This window comes from Aethalodelphis obliquidens, unplaced genomic scaffold (genome assembly GCF_003676395.1).
Source record: "Aethalodelphis obliquidens isolate GAN/ISIS:26980383/991018 unplaced genomic scaffold, ASM367639v1 scaffold2, whole genome shotgun sequence".
Taxonomy (NCBI): Eukaryota; Metazoa; Chordata; class Mammalia; order Artiodactyla; family Delphinidae; genus Aethalodelphis; species Aethalodelphis obliquidens.
In genome coordinates this window covers 81292929-81310608 of record NW_020837946.1, presented here as the reverse complement: position 1 = coordinate 81310608, position 17680 = coordinate 81292929, and the positions used below count along the sequence as shown (strand labels likewise).

General features: G+C 35.0%; 1 protein-coding gene across 1 annotated transcript in view; it reads left to right on the top strand.

Moving 5' to 3' along the window:
* MBD5 (methyl-CpG binding domain protein 5) overlaps window positions 1–17680 on the top strand; it is a 404162-nt gene that overhangs the window by 249868 nt on the left and 136614 nt on the right. Inside the window, exon 8 of the mRNA XM_027131635.1 lies at window positions 8414–8535. The gene's annotated coding sequence lies outside the window, so the exon portion shown is untranslated. The remainder of the gene's footprint in view (window positions 1–8413; window positions 8536–17680) is intronic.

The following is a 17680-nucleotide window of genomic DNA, read 5'->3' as shown; positions in this document are numbered from 1 at the left end:
AATGTAAATTAGCTTATATAACTAAGATTTTAGCTTTATTTAGAATGTTTAAGTCTAGAACTGAAGTAGAATGTTGTACTGGTTATTGTACATAACTTTCTCTTCCACTTAGCTTATAATTGCTCTGAACACCTCGCCTGTATATTACTTATTTTGCTGTTTTCTATTGTACCTATAGCACTCCTATAGATAAATAGAATACATTCAATAAATGTTTGTTAGATTGAATTAATTTTTAGAAGCTGCAATTTTAAAAAAATTTATTCTCACAATCTGAAATTTGATAGTTTATGTCTGCATATTCAGACTGCTATTTTATTCTTAATTTAAGACATAGTTATAGGGAAGGCGACAACATTTTAAAATCTTTATTATTTTTTGACTCTCAGAAGCACTTTTGGAAACTGTAGACTTACTCCATGGATACTGCCTTTGCACAAAATATTTATGGAATTGCTTTTGTTCCTTAAGATACTATTTTGCATGCACATTACTAGTTTCATCTGAATTCTTAAACCAACTAAATGTCATGTCAAACTAAGCTTAGTGGGTCAAAAGTTATGTATGCCTTTTGGGGTCAGAAACAACAAGGGATCTTGTGTCGTACAAAAGTTAACTGTAGAGGCAATTACAAAAGAGAAATTCCAGAAATATTTTCACAATTCTGGCATTTCTGGGCTTGTTTACAGCCTCCGAAGATAACCATTTTGAAGGACAAAAGTGACTTAAAGTATATTTATTAAAATACCACATTCTTCATAGTCCAGTTTATTAAGGAGAGTTGTTGGTTTTGTTGGACTGGAATTTAAGCATTTTATTATGTTTCCTGACTAATTATCTGTCTAATACTATTTTTAATTGGTATTAAACTTTTAACAGTGACCCTGATACTATAACTTGTTTTAATTAAAGAATAGCATTCTTATCTCATGGTTTTCTTTCTTTAAAAAAATGCCATTACAGCCCAGTTTTTTTTTTTCATTTTGTATTGGATATTTTCCATCATGAAAAAAATGTATACATTCATGCTCATGATTTTCTCATTATTATATTCATTGTTATCATTGGGTATTGATAATGGAAGATGAGACCAAAGTCATCCTTATTACCTGATTATCTGATCCTTTACCTAAAGGAGCGTAATCTAGAGATAAGACCTAGGAGATATCAGATGAAGCAAATACTGTAAAGCAGCATTTATTTCAATTGCACTTATTTCGTTTCTGAGAAATTAAACAGGAGTTGAGCTAAAGTTTACTTTTGCTTTAGCCAGAAAGAAAAGAATTGTCAGTCATATTAATCCTGTAGACATGAAGAGATGGATCTATTTAAGAAAACAAATGCCTTTTTATACCCTTTGAGGTCACTTGAGATATCATTTATTTCTAATTTTTATTCTGAATTCAGAGTATTTTATTTTATACATTTATAAAATCAGCTTTTATAGGGACTAGGTACCATTTTTCAATTTCTCTTTAATTTGTGTTTTACTTATAAATAATAAAATAATTGTACTACTCTAGACTTTACTAATTAAGTCTGATAAAATTCACTTGCAAGTAATTAGTACAGAATACGTATTTTCAAAAGGATTCAAACAGGTTTATGGAGCATACAACTTTAAATATCAAAGGGTAAAATAGAGATTTGGGGTGTACTAGCCTAACCTTTTAAATCTGGTAGATAAGGAAGCCGTGTGAGCTGCTGTCACATGCATGACCTGGAATAATTTGGACAATTGGGCATTCTTATATTTTTTATGCAAAATATATATTCACAAATACTATCCATCATGTCCAGATTTTTAATAAGGTACTTTGATTTTTGTGAAAATAAGTTATAACTATTACAAGGATGGTATACTTTGTGAAGAAATTGGGCTTATGTTATTACAATTTTTAACAATTAACATTTGCATACTCTTTTACGTTTATCCAAGATTTTTATATTTATTATCTCAGTTCATCTTAGAAACAGTAGAGATAATACATACATGGTTGATAGGAGTTAAGACTCATTTAGCTGAAGAACACTTGCCCTTTCTGCCCTCCCCTCCCCCTCCCCTCCCTCCCCACTCCACACACAAGCTTAGGCTAAAAGGAGATATTGTGGTTTATAGGATAGAATGGTCTCCAGAAAGACTAATCTGAGGCTCGCAGTTCTTATCCCCTGAATTGGCTTCATTGTCAGCTCCACACTTGGTGTAACTGACAGTTTTGAGTGTCAGTGGTCCTGATCTGATTAAGTATCCATCCTTGGAAACCTCACTGTGGACAGAGGGATAGGGGGCTATGCAGACTGGCTTTGGCAGTTAGACCCACCTCTAAAGCTGTCGAACGGGTGAGTTGTCAAAAGGAAAATTGGTATACAGTTAGCAGAAATAGCAGGAAAGCATGGTGGAGAGACAAACTTCAAGTATCCACTCCAGCAGGTATTATCATCTCCACTTAACAGATGAGAAAATGGATAGTCAGAGAGGCTAAATGATCTGCCCAAACTTAGGTCCTCTGCTTACAATTTCTGCTCCAGGCTGCCTTAAAGGAAAAGGAAAGTAAGAATGGATAAGACAAAAGAGGTGGTTCCAGGTATTTATTTCTAGTTTGTGTTTTGAAGTGAACCAGGCAATATTGATTTTAGGGTGATGATTAGGGTTAGAGTTGTTGAACAAGACATTTGTGGGAAATAAAATGTCGTGAGGTCTGTGCAAGGGAGTAGTAGGAGGTACAGTAGACATGATCCTTAACATCCAGAGTTAGGATTTGGGGATAAAAATTAAAATAGCTAGCATTTATTAACCATTCCTTATGCCTCAGGCACTGTGCTAAACACTCTTCCTATAATATATGTTAACACTCACAACATTCCTATGAAATGAGGATTTTACAGATAAGGAAGCATAAACAAAAAGAGATTTAATATCTTGTCCAAGACTATATAACTAGAAAGGGTTAGAGTCAAGATTTGAACCCAGGAGTTCTAGAACCCACCACAGTGCCTGTTTTTGTTTTTCATTGTTAGCAGTTAAAGTAGCAATGTTTAGTTACCTGCCATGTGCTGGCTACCATAGCAGATATTTGTCTGGTGTAACACCTGTTTTCTAGAAACTTACCCTTTAAGGTTGGACAGTACAGCAGTTCATACGCAGCCACATTTAAGAATTTAAATTTGAATTGCTAAGTTCCTACAGATCATTGTTAATGTTAATTTTATACTGTTTTGTTCTATATTTATCAAAGTTACACATGCACATAGTTTAAAAAATCAAGTAGTCCTACAAGACTTATTTTTAAAAGAAATTAGCAGTTTCCTGTTCTACACCTCTTTTCACCATTTTTCCAATTACCAGAAGCAATCACTTTCAGTTCTTTCTAGGTGTTTCTTTTGGTGTTTATGAAGAACAATATCTCTAAATAAATGATTATATTTCTACTTCTTGATTTTTTTTCAGCTTCACATTTAATCCATTAATTTCCCACTGCTCATGTTTAAAGAAAGGGGGATATCTGGATAATACATAATTGGGGCTTGATGACTGTGCATTCCATAGATCTGACTATGCTGTTTTGTTCAGGAACTCCCAGTGTCAATTTATTGAGAACTTTAATCCAGTTTTTAATCCAGTTAGATTCTCTTTAATCCAGTTAGATTCTCCAAAGAAGAATCTTTCACTCTCCTACCTAGAGGTTATAAGGTGCGCTACTAGCATTTTACAAACTAAGTAGAAGAGGACTTGGGATGTCATATTCAAAGTATAAAACTTCATTCAGTTCTGTTTTCAGTAGAGTACTCTGCTGACCAGAATTCTCCAAATTTCCCAGTTTGGGAACCTTCTGTTTTACCACTCCAAAGAATAAACATTGTCTTCGGCTAGGATGATAGAGGGAGGGGTACTTGTCCAGTTGCAGATGGTAGAGAGGGAATGCAAGAGACTAATTCTTAAACAGACTTCCAACCAGCCTTGCTCTTATTTCTACCTTTAAACTACTTCCATAAGTCTGGGTGCTACCAATTACTAAGTTTCTTGGAAACTGTAATGCAAATAAAACTTTTTCCTGGCTTTATCTCCGACTAGTTTAAGGTTTAGTTTGTTAGGATTTGCTAAGTCAGTTAGCTGTAGTCCTTCTGCTGTCTAGTTTCCAAATTTTGGTACTGTCATTCATCCCTCATTCTCTTTTTCTTTCTTGTTTCATGCTTTTTAATGAAATATTTAATATTATATTGTATTTTAATGTGGTTTTGAAAGGGGATGGAATTAAGTATATGTTCAATCTACCATCTTTAACCAGAAATCAACATTATTATCTACTGAGTAGTTTTTCTTTCTAACATGTGTTAGATTTGAGATAAATACCTTTTTTTTAAATATCTTTTTCAAAAACACAATTTCTATTTTAAGAAAATGGGAAATTACCATATCCAATTCCTATACTCAGTCTCAGAGTAAGACTTGAAGAGATTGCTGGTTATGTGTCATATATTTTATATTGAATGCTTTTATTATGACACAGGCCTGCTTTCTTCACAGTGTGTGGGGATGTTTAGTACTCCATTGCCCCGGGAACAATAACTAAGAGCCATATATTACAGAGCTCAATATATTAGAGTCAGGACATGGACAAGTTTATCAAAATTTCCAAATCAAAAACTGGGCAACATTGTTTAACCTTTAGAGGAAGTAATTGTTTGTTTCATTATCTTACTTAATATATGTATACAGTGATTTTTGGTTATTAAAGACAGTGTCGTGTGTACATTTCATTATTTCACCTAATACAGTATAACATAATTTTTGATTGTCACATTATGTTTTATGAATAAAGATTCAGAGACTCAGAGAAGTTAAGTTACTTCCCCAGATTCTTACAGCTAGTGGGTGACAGAGGTAGAATTTGAACTGAGGATTCACTTACTTCAAAGCTAATACTCTTTGGAAGTGGCCGTGTATAATAAAATTTGGAAATATAGGACCACCGTAAAGTTCCCCAGAACTTGGGGGGAAGTCACAGAAAGGTTGCTATCAAAAACTGTAACCAGCAGAAACTAATGCAACATTGTAAAGCAATTATACTCCAATAAAGATATAAAAAAAAATTGTAACCAGAAAATCACACCATTTATTCTTTGTACATTTTCACACAACCATTTCATTGAATCCTTGTAACAGCCTTATGAGCTATGTAGGTTTAAATCTTATTAAGTGTGTAAAATACCGTTTGCCTGTGTGTGAACAGGATTAACTCACAAACCTCTTCTCCTGGTCCCCCAACCCCATCACTTCCATAGATAAAGGAAAACTTAATCTTACCAGCTGGTAGTAACTTGGTCACTTCTGAGTTAAAATTGAGTCAATTTAGGCTTTAAGATTCTTCTTCTTATCCTCTCCTTCGCTTCTGCTCTTCCCCAAGTTCCTGGGGAGACTCATATCGTCCTGATATCAGCGGATAAGCATGGGCTTCCACATTCTTCTCTCTGCTTGCTGGTCTCTGCTGAGTTACTCAGGGCCCTTGGCATTTGGGCACCATGTGCCGTCATCCGCTGAGATGTGTTTCCTCTTGCTGGGCCTCTGGACTTCATATACTTAGTCTACTGCTGAGGTTCTTGCTGTGGTCTCCAGTTGTGAGGACCAGGTACTCTTCACCCTGTTTCCTCAAACCCCAGTCTCCTTAATGTCTTCCAGATCAGTCTTAGCCACTTTTGCACCCCTCTCATGGCAAAGACTTCAGTAACTTTTCAGATGTTCTGCCACAATGCACTGGTACTCTCTGAATCCAAAGATGTCTTCAGACAAATCCTCCCAGCTACCTTTCTCAGTCGTCATCTTCAGTACTCTACCCTCAGATACCTCAACGCTCTTTTTTGTCTGGTGGACAGTATTTTTTTTCCTTTCCATGGGAAAACACCTGTTGTGTCGTCTTGCGTTCTTATCTACTCTGTAGTTTTTACAGTATAAGCTTTATGAAAATAATATATAATAATGCAGCTCTCTATGTACTGAAGTGATCAATTGACAAAACATATTACATAAAGAAAGCAAGGTATAGAACAGAGTGTATAACCTGCTCCATTTCTGTAAATACATATATAGATATGGCAATGCATTAAACATTTCTGGAAGAATACATGAGCAGTAGCAGGGATTGCCTCTGGGGAGGGAAAATAGATGTCTGGGGGACAGGACTGGATGGGAAATTTTTCACTGCCTTTTTATATCTCTCAAATTCTATATCATGCAAATAACCTATTCAAAAATAAATAAAAGATAATTATAAAACATTTATAATTTGGCTTCTTCAGTCCTGCCAAGCTCCAGATCATCTGATTCTCATCCACAAACAGAAAGTAGCTCTTTTGGCAAAGCTATCTTTTTTGCCCTTCTCTGCTTCCTGATGTGCCACTCTTTCTTGTAGAACTTTATTGAAGGCTGCATGAAGCAGCAGCCTGCTCCAACATTCTGAATTTTTCCCCTTCATTAGAAGGGAAAACACTTCAGTAGGAAGATGGCCTGAGTCCCAAATATATCAGATGGTGGTTTAGCCACTTTGCTAACTTGCCAGACTAAGAGGGGTCCGCACTACCCGTCACCTGACCTCTTTGGCCAGGCCAAGACTGTATTTTAAGGTCTGTTACTTGCACGAATTTTTATTGTCTGCAGGCCTATCACACTGAATAGATGTTTAATTAATTATGATGCATATAAACGCATGAATGAATAATTTTTATTTACAGGAATAATCCACCTAATTTTAAATGTATTAACTAATAGGGATTTTAAAAGTCTGTATTTTAAATTTCCCAACTGTTCAGTAATTATAGCTGTCTTTTTTCCCCCTGATTCCAAGATCCACTCAAGGATCATACATTGTATTCAGTTGTCATATCCACTTAACCTGCTTTAAACTTAAAAAAAGAAAAATTCCCAGCCTTCTTGTGTCATGTTGTTGACATGTTTTAAAAGTCTGGGCAAATTGTTTGCAAGATGTCCCTTAATTTAGATTTTTCTGATTTTTTTTTTGATTATTAGATTGAGATTAAACATTCTTGGCAAGAATATTCCATTGGTGATGTTGTGCTTTCTCAAGGTATCATATCAAGTGTAAGAGGAGATTAGTAACACAGCAGAAAAGCACACTACTATGGTTTGATGGAAGATCCAGTTTGAGTTTTTCAATTCTACTTGCTTTAACTTTACACTAAACAGGTAGTTTCTAAGTGGTTTGTACTTAAATAGACCAGGTAGCAGGAAATAGTATTATATCCAGTCCATTTGCTATCATTTTGGAACAACAAAAAGTTGCCTTTTTAAATTTATCAGTTCTTGTGAGTTTGTAACAGTTTGGGGAGCTCTGATAAAATCAACTTTCTGATTTGCAAAGCGGAGGGCCAGGTGGTAATAATATCCATTCATAGCACTGAAGTGAGAATTACTTGAGATGTTAACAGAAGTAAAATATCACTGAAAGTAATATGCTCTGTGAAGAGTCTCTATAATATAATCAACCCCACTCAGGTATTTCTCTTTAAAAACCACATATATGGCATACACTATTGTTATTGTATCTGACACTGTTGTACTTTATGAATATTAATCTTTATAATGACCCTTCTACTTGGGTACTGTTATTATCCCTATTTACAGATGAGGAAACTAAGGCACAGAGAGGATAAGTAATGTTCCCAAGGTCATATAACAAATAAGTGGTAATGGGGGACTTCCCTGGTGGTCCAGTGGTTAAGACTCCACGCTTCCAATGCAGAGGGCGTGGATTCAGTCCCTGGTCGGGGAACTAGATCCCGCATGCATGCCGCAACTAAGAAGCTCACATGGCACAACAAAGGTCCCTCATGCCACAACTAAAACCCAATACAGTCAAAAGTAAATAAATAAAATGGTTAAAATGGTAAATTAAAAAAAAAAATAGGACTTCCCTGGTGGCACAGAGGTTAAGAATCTGCCTGCCAATTCAGGGGACACGGCTTTGATCCCTGGTCCGTGAAGATCCCACATGCTGCAGAGCAGCTAAGCCCATCCTCCACAACTACTGAGCCTGTGCTCTAGAGCCCATGAACCACAACTACTGAGTCCGCTTGCCACAATTACCGAAGCCTACGCGCCTAGAGCCCATGATCTGCAACAAGAGAAGCCACCACAATGAGAAGCCCACGTACCGCAATGAAGGGTAGCCCCCGTGCACCGCAACTAGAGAAAGCTTGCACACAGCAACAAAGACCCAATGCAGCCAAAAATAAATAAATAAATTTATTTATTTTTTTTTAAAAGTGGTAATATTTCCAACTGTTTTTCTGTGAGACCCCACTTGAAAACAGTCAGCAGCCTATATAGCTGCAGTGTGTACTTAAGGATAATTTACATTCCTTTAAATAAATGTGTGTGTCTATGTTATTTCTGTTACAGAGAGAAGAGGTACTCCTTTATAGGGCCTCGTAAAGACATAGAGCATCTAGAGATTTACTGCCTCCATTACGCTGCTGGGTCTCACAGCACATGTTATGTTTTTATCAGTTTCTCTGCAGAAGGTAGGAGTTGTTTTCTCTGCATGAATTCTTCATATAATTATAGTTATCTTGTCTGTGAACTTAATATTTATTGAATATGAAAAACATCTGACATCTATAGATTAAAATGCCAATTGGGAGATTGGGATTGACATATATACACTAATATGTATAAAATGGATAACTAATAAGAACCTGCTGTATAAAAAAATAAATAAAATTCTAAAATTCAGAAAATAAATAAAATGCTGGACTTCTCGAAATAGTTGACATACAAACACCTCTAAAGAATATTTCTATTATAAAATTAATACATGTTTATTGTAAAAAAAAAAGAAGACAATATGGAAAAGTAGAGTAATCTTACCACCTTGAGATAAGTACTTTTTATATGTTATCATGTCTTTCTGAATTTATTGATATGTCTATATGATGCATAATAATACATATATAATTATGCATTATGTATTATTATATACATATGTACATATATTATGACTAAAAAAATAGAATATAAATGCTCCTTGGCTAGAATGCTTCTTTTTTAATTTTTTTAAATTTAATTTAATTTTATATTAGAGTGTAGTTGATTTACAATGTTGTGTTCATTTCAGGTGTACAGCAAAGTGATTCAGTTATACATATACCTATATCCATTATTTTTCAGATTCTTTTCCCATATAGGTTATCACAGAATATTGAGTAGACTTCCTTGTGCTATACAGTAGATCCTTGTTGATTGTCTACTTTATTTATAGTACTGTGTATATATCAATCCCAATCTCCCAATTAATTCCTCCCTACCACTTTCCCCCTTGGTAACCATAAGTTTGTTTTCTACATCTGTAACTCTGTTTCTATTTTGTAAATAAGTTCATTTGTATCATTTTTTTAGATTCCATATATAAGCGATATTATACGATACTTTTCCTTCTCTGTCTGACTTACTTCACTCAGTATGACAATCTCTGGGTCCATCCATGTTGCTGCAAATGGCATTATTTTGTTCTTTTTTATGGCTGAATAATATTCCATTGTATATATGTACCACATCTTCTTTATTCATTCCTCTGTCGATGGACATTTAGGCTGCTTCCATGTCTTGGCTATTGTAAATAGAGCGGCAGTGAACATTGGGGTGCATGTATCTTTTCAAATTATGGTTTTGTCCAGATATATGCCCAGGAGTGGGATTGCTGGATCGCATGGTACTTCTATTTTTAGTTTTTTAAGGAACCTCCATACTGTTCTCCATAGTGGCTGTAGCAATTTACATTCCCACCAACAGTGCAGGAGGGTTCCCTTTTCCCCACACCCTCTCCAGCATTTATTGTTTGTAGACTTTTTAATGATGGCCATTCTGACTGGTGTGAAGTGATAACTCATTGTAGTTTTGATTTGCTTTTCTCTAATAATTAGTGATGTTGAGCATCTTTTCATGTGTTTGTTGGCCATCTGTATGCCTTCTTTGGAGAAATGTCTATTTAGGTCTTCTGCTCATTTTTTGATTGGTTTGTTTGTTTTTTTGTTATTGAGCTGCATGAACTGTTTATATATATTGGAGATGAATCCCTCCCTGGTCACTTCATTTGCAAATCTTTTCTCCCATTCTGTGGGTTGTCTTTTCATTTTGTTTATGGTTTCCTTTGCTGTGCAAAAGCTTTTAAGTTTCATTAGGTCCCATTTGTTTATTTTTGTTTTTGTTTTCATTACGCTAGGAGGTGGGCCAGAAAAGATCTTTCTGCAATTTATGTCAGAGAATGTTCTGCCTATGTTTTCCTCTAAGAGTTTTATACTTTGCCACCTTACATTTAGGTCTTTAATCCATTTTGAGTTTATTTTGTGTATGATGTTAGGGAGCGTTCTAATTTTATTATTTTACATGTAACTGTCCAGTTTTCCCCACACTACTTATTGAAGGGACCATCTTTTCTCCATTGTATATTCTTGCCTCCTTTGTCATAGATTAGTTGACGATAGGTGTGTGGGTTCATCTCTGGACTTTCTATCCTGTTTTATTGATCTATGTTTCTGTTTTTGTGCCATTACCATATGGTTTTGATTACTGTAGCTTTGTAGAATAGTCTGAAGTCAGGGAGCCTGATTCCTCCAGCTCTGTTTTTCTTTCTCAGGATGCTTTGGCTATTCAGGGTCTTTTGTGTTGTAAAATTGTAAAAAAAATTTTTCTAGTTCTGTGAAAAATGCCATTGTTAGTTTGATAGAGATTCCATTGAATCTGTAGATTGCCTTGGATAGTATAGTCATTTTGATAATATTGATTCTTCCAAACCAAGAACATGGTATATCTCTCCATTTCTTTGTGTCATCTTTGATTTCTTTCATCAGTATCTTATAGTTTTCAGAGTACAGGTCTTTTGCCTCCTTAAGTAGGTTTATTCCTAGGTATTTTATTCTTTTTGATGTGATGGTAAATGGGATTGTTTCCTTAATTTCTCTTTCTGAACTTTCGTTGTCAGTGTGTAGGAATGCAAGAGATTTCTGTGTATTAATTATGTATCCTGCAACTTTACCAAACTCATTGATGAGCTCTAGTAGTTTTCTGGTAGCATCTTTAGGATTTTCTATGTATAGTATCATGTCATCTGCAAACAGTTTCAGTTTTACTTCTTCTTTTCCGGATTTCTTTCTTTTTCTTCTCTGATTGCTGTGGCTAGGACTTACAAAACTATGTTGAACACAAGTGGCTAGAGTGGACATCTTTGTCTTGTTCCTGATCTTTGAGAAAATGCTTTCAGTTTTTCACCATTGAGAATAATGTTGCTGTGGGTTTGTCGTATATGGCCTGTATTATGTTGAGGTATGTTACCTCCATGTCCACTGTCTGGAGAGTTTTTATCATAAATAGGTGTTGAGTTTTGTGAAAAGCTTTTTCTGCATCTATTGAGATGATCATATGGGTTTTTTTCTTCAGTTTGTTAATGTGGTGTATAAATTGATTGGTTTGTGTATGTTGAAGAATCCTTGTGTCCCTGGGATATATTCCACTTGATCATGGTGTGTGATCTTTTTAATGTGTTGTTGGATTCGGTTTGCTAGTCTTTTGTTGAGGATTTTTGCGTCTACGTTCATCAGTGATATTGGCCTGTAATTTTCTTTGTTCATGATATCTTTGTCTGGTTTTGGTATCAGGATGATGGTGGCCTCATAGAATGAGTTTGGGAGTGTTTGTTCCTCTGCAGTTCTTTGGAAGAGTTTGAGAAGGATTGGTGTTAACTCTTCTCTAAATATTTGAATAGAATATAGAATTCACCTGTGAAGCCATCTAGTCCTGGACTTTTGTATGTTTGAAGTTTTTAATCACAGTTTCAATCTCATTACTTGTAATTGGTCTGTTCATATTGTCTATTTCTTCCTGGTTCAGGCTTGGAAAGTTGTACCTTTTTCAGAGTTTGTCCATTTCTTCTAAGTTGTCCATGTTATTGGCATATAGTTGCTTATAGTAGTCTCTTTTGATGCTTTGTATTTGTGGTGTCAGTTGTAACTTCTCCTTTTTCATTTCTAATTTTATTGATTTGAGTCCTGTCCCTTTTTTTCCTGATGAGTCTGGCATAAGATTTATCAAATTTGTTTATCTTCTCAAAGAAACAACTTTTAGTTTTATTGATCTTTGCCATTGTTTTCTTCATCTGTATTTCATTTATTTCTGGTCTGATCTTTATGATTTCTTTCATTCTACTAACTTTGGGTTTTGTTTGTTCTTCTTTCTGTAGTTGCTTTAGTTGTGTTTTTAGGTTGTTTATTTGAGATTTTTCTTGTTTCCTGAGCTAAGATTGCATTGTTATAAACCTCCCTTTCAGAACTGCTTTTGCTGCGTCCCATAGGTTTTGGATCATTGTGTCTTCATTGTTGTTTGCCTCTAGGTATTTTTTTATTTCTTTGATTTCTTCAGTGATCCATTGGTTGTTTAGTAACATTGTTTAGCCTCCATGTGTTTGTGTTTTTTACAGTTTTTTTCCTATAATTGATTTCTAATCTCATTGAGTTGTGGTCAGAAAAGATGCTTGATATGATTTCAATTTTCTTAAATTTACCAAGGCTTGATTTGTGGACCAGGATGTGAACTCACCTGGAGAATGTTCCATGCTCACTTGAGAAGAAAGTGTATTCTGCTGCTTTTGGATGGAATGTCCTATCAATATCAATTAAGTCTCTCTCGTCTAATGTGTCATTTAAGGCTTGTGTTTCCTTATTGGTCTTCTGTGTGGATGATTTGTCCATTGGGGTAATTGGGGTGTTAAAGTCCCCCACTATTATTGTGTTACTGTCAGTTTCTTGTTTTATGGCTATTAGCATTTGCCTTATATATTGAGGTGCTCCTATGTTGGGTGCATATATATTTACAATTGTTATGTCTTCTTCTTGGATTGGTCCCTTCATCATTATGTAGTGTCCTTCCTTGTGTCTTGTAACAGTCTTTATTTTAAAGTTTATTTTGTCTGATTAAAAAGCTGCTACTCCAGCTTTCTTTTGGTTTCTATTTGTATGGAATACCTTTTTCTATCCCCTCATTTTCAGTCTGTATGTGTCCCTAGAGCTGAAGTGGGTCTCTTTTAGACAGCGTATACATGGGTCTTGTTTTTGTATCCATACAGCCAGTCTTTTTCTTTTGGTTGGAGCATTTAATCCATTTACATTTAAGGTAATTATTGATATGTATGTTCCTATTGACGTTTTCTTAATTGTTTTGGATTTGTTTTTGTAGGTCTTTCTTCTTCCCTTTCTCTTTTGTTCTCTTCTCTTGTGATTTGATAACTATCTTTGGTGTTGTGTTTGGGTTGCTTTTTCTTTTTGTGTGTTATGTATTGTAATTTTTTGGTTTGCTGTTCCCATGAGGTTTTGATATAGCAGTCTATATGTATACAAGGTTGTTTTATGTTGCTGGTCTCTTTCCCACCTAGGGAAGTTCCTTTAACATTTGTTGTAAAGCTGGTTGTTTTTGTTTTATGTACTTACTTTTTGCCATATAAAGTTAGCATTTTTATGAGGTTAAATCTGTCATCTTCCTCAGGGGTTCTGGTTTTGGTGTCTGCTGGTCCATTGGCTTTTTTTGTTTTTTTTTTTTTGAACTGTGTATATTACGGATGGTTTTAAACACAGAGTATTTGGCAGAATAGTATAATGAACCTCCATGTACCTCAGTCTGGCTTCAGTAATTAAGAACTCACAGCTAATCTTGTTTCGCTTGTATCGTCTGTATTATTTTGAAGCAAATTCAGATATTAAATCATTAAGTACTTCAGTATGCACACTGACTTTAAAGGTATTTTTAACTAACCTGTATTTTACATCTGCCATAGTTTGTCTTGCTGGAATCACTGACTTTCACTACAAGATACTTATAATGTTAAACCAAACATCAGCATTAGTTAAGATTATTGTTACATAATTTAGGATTTTAAAATAGCCTCTATGAGAATTTAATTATACTGAATACTTATGTTACTCCTCTCGCATTGATTAAATATACATATCTATATGATATCCGTATAACTTTTTTGTTACTAAAGTTATATCTTTCTTTTTTAACCAAATCCTGTTCTTTTAATCATTTTTTTTTTTTTTAGATGTTGGGGGTAGGAGTTTATTAATTATTTATTTTTGCTGTGTTGGGTCTTCATTTCTATGCGATGGCTTTCTCTAGTTGTGGCAAGCGGGGGCCACTCTTCATCACAGTGCGCGGGCCTCTCACTATCGCGGCCTCTCTTGTTGTGGAGCACAAGCTCCAGACACACAGGCTCAGTAGTTGTGGCTCACGGGCCTAGCTGCTCCGCAGCATGTGGGATCCTTCCAGACCAGGGCTTGAACCCGTGTCCCCTGCATTAGCAGGCAGATTCTCAACCACTGCGCCACCAGGGAAGCCCCTAAAGTTATATCTTAATAAAAAGCTTCAGCTTCCTTTTTTACTAAAGTTGTGCCTTATTAGAATCTATAACTCTTCTTATACCATGATATAAATTTTATTTTCCTGTCCTCAGAAGGCACTATCCTAAATTGTGAATTATGTTACTATATTAAAAAGACTTTCCAAGCCTTTTGAGTAAAACTTCGTATACGCCTCTCCAGAAACATAACAGGGTTTGTTTTGGTTTTTTTTTAATCTGTGGATTAGATAGAATTTCATTTGTTATATGTGGTTAATATCTGATTAGTTTTTGAGCTATCAGTTCAGAAGAAAGCAATACCATCTTAAGGCCTTCTTTGGGGTTTGATACTGAATGTAAAAGTTCATCATAAGAAGTTAAGAAAGTATCTCATGATTACTAATGCCAGAAAGAGTACAGAATATCATTAGACATGATTCTTATTCAAAGAAGAAGGATTAAAAAAACAGAGTTAGTCTCAACTGGAAATAAGATTGTCAGTACATATCCAATGCAGAGAAGGAAAATAAATCTGAACCTTCGTCACAGCTAAGTAATATCATGTAAGTTTTTATAGTTAAGAGACTCCTTTAGGTTAATATTGCCAGATTATTTCATTTTATAAGTGAGAAAACAGAAGAGCAGAGAGCTTAGCTGAAGCTTATCCAAAGTCACAAGAATGTTTCTTTATCCAGTTTTCTCAGAAGATATTTAAGAAGTATTATAAATAAAAGATTCTTAAAAGTTATCATTATTAGCAATAATAATAGTTATTCAGTGCTTACTATGTAGCAGTCAATCTACTAAATACTTTGAATTATTTATTTCATTTAATCCTTACAGTATGCTTTGAGGTAAAATCTTTTATTATCCCCTTTTACAGAGGTAAGGAATCTGACTCTAACCCAGGCAGCCCGAGACACATAGCTCTCACTCTTAATTGCTGTTATTCAGAGAAGAGACTCCTAAATGTTATAATCAGTAAGAAATTGTATTTCTCTATCAACTAAAGTAGACAGAGTTACTGGAAGAACAGAGAGAGGATTCCAGCAGTCAATCCTAGAGATAAAGCAGGAATGGAAAGTTTTGGCAAGATAGATGGCAAGAAATTACATCCTAAGGAAAAATAATGTGAAAGGTCTAATTAAAGAAATTTGTGGCATGATTTGACTCTAGATTATTCCCTTATTTTCAGGGAATGCTGCATCCCTCAATTCATTTTTGCATCTATAAATTTTATTTTGGTTTTCAAATAAAGGATGGCTTATCTTTTTCATAAATTAATGAAGAAAGCAACACCCAAAACGTGTTGACTGTTGCTCTAGATTTTAATGTTTGCTGCAGTTCGTGTCTAAAGGTACACATGAATTAAGCAAAAAAATGAAATCATGAAAGAAGAAAGAATTTTTTTTAATGAATTTGCAAATTTAGTTCTAAGTAGCAATCACAGTTTTAGCTTGAGGCTTTTCTGGGTGATTGTGAATAATGATTAGGTGAGATTACAGACCCCAGGCAAAGCCCGAGGACATTAATCCTCCTAGACAGTCATTTATCCTCAAAATAAATGGTCCTTAGTTTGTGGAGTATTGTTTGAAATACCAGAAGGAATCAAGACTTGAGTCTGTCATTTTATCCCAAGGGTCATCTCAGGAGTCTGAAGCTTAAATGTTAAGATAAATGTTTACCAAAATGAAAACCGTTGGCAGGCTTTTCATTTACTGTTGCTTTATTTTATTTTTACTGCTTTGGGGGTATGTATTTTTATTTACCCTCAGATGGAATTACGTATTAAAAAATTGTAACCCCAAGAAAGTAATATCACTATTGAAAATTGTGTTCAACTGTGTAGAGCATCTATTCAGGGGAAATGGGTAAGATTTTTTTAGAAAGATAATAAATTCCACCTCTCATTTTTATTAGATTTTCATGGAAATTTATGTTTGAGAGAATTCTGATTTACTACTCTTTGCTAAAAACATTCTTCTAGCCCGATCTTATCATGTAAAATTATGAACTGGTTAGTGTGGCTATTTTGAAAGCCCTGAAGTTTTGAATTCGTGGATAATTATGTATTTTCAATTACCAAAATCTCCATTTCCTTCGATCCTTATAGCTCTTTGCTCTAACTCTTCTCTAAAAACTTTGTGACTTAAATTCTTAAAATGACTCCACCCTCTTTTAAAACATATTTACATAATAGGTAGTAAGAGGGAGGAAATTAACAAACTAAAACATTTACTTAACTCACCCAATGTATGGAATAATAATGGTGATAATACTAATAAAAAGGGTAGTGTTCTCGTAATCATCTAATAACATGAAGAAGGGTAACGAGGCTTTATATAGGGTTTACTATATGCCGGTCACTATTCTAATTCACATTCTAACTCAAAACTCCATTATTATCCCCAATTTTAAATGAGGAAACTGAGTCAATAAGAGATTAAATAGTAAGTAGTAAATTTGGGATCAGAAACCTGAACCAGGGCTTGAGGGAGCCACAGTAGAAAATTCTCAGTCCTACATGGCCTCACATCAATACATATAAGGCTTTGTACTGGGAACATAGTGGTAAATGAGGTAGGCACAGTTCCTGATTTCATTAAACAGAAAATTACACAATTTATTTCATTTCCACATTATAAGGTAATGCAAGAACATATGTAGGGACCTCATATAGTCTGGGAAAATCAGGCAAAGGATCTCTGAAGAAAGGGCTTTTTGGCTAAGATCTGAGGGATGAGTAGGATCTACAAGGTCAGGTGGAAATGGGGAGTAGGATAGGCAGGGGCCACACTGTGACTTTTATGGGCCCTAGACACTTTTGCCTTCATGGGCCCCTTCCTCCATAAGAATATTAAAAATTGTATTTTGTGATTATACTGGTATGAAGACAAATATGTTAGTATTATATACTAAAACATTTTCTTTCAACGAAAAGTGTTTTTTTTTCCTTATTTTAATAGAAAGTAAAACATTTTCATGGACTCCTAAAAGTATTTTGGGCCCTAGGCACTTGTGCCCGCTGTACTTAATGGATAAGTCAGCCTGGATGTGAATATTGGGCCAAACATTTCAGATGGAAGGAGCAGCATAGGGACTTGCTTGCTCAGGAAACTGAAAGGGGGCCAGTGTGGTCAGAGCAGAGAGTGCAGGTGAGGGAGGCATGAAGTGAGGCTGGTGAGGCAGGCAGGGCCCTGTAGGCAGTGTTATTTATCCTAAGAGCTTCCAAAGGGGGTGTGTGTGTGTGTGTGTGTGTGTGTGTGTGTGTGTGTGTGTGTGTG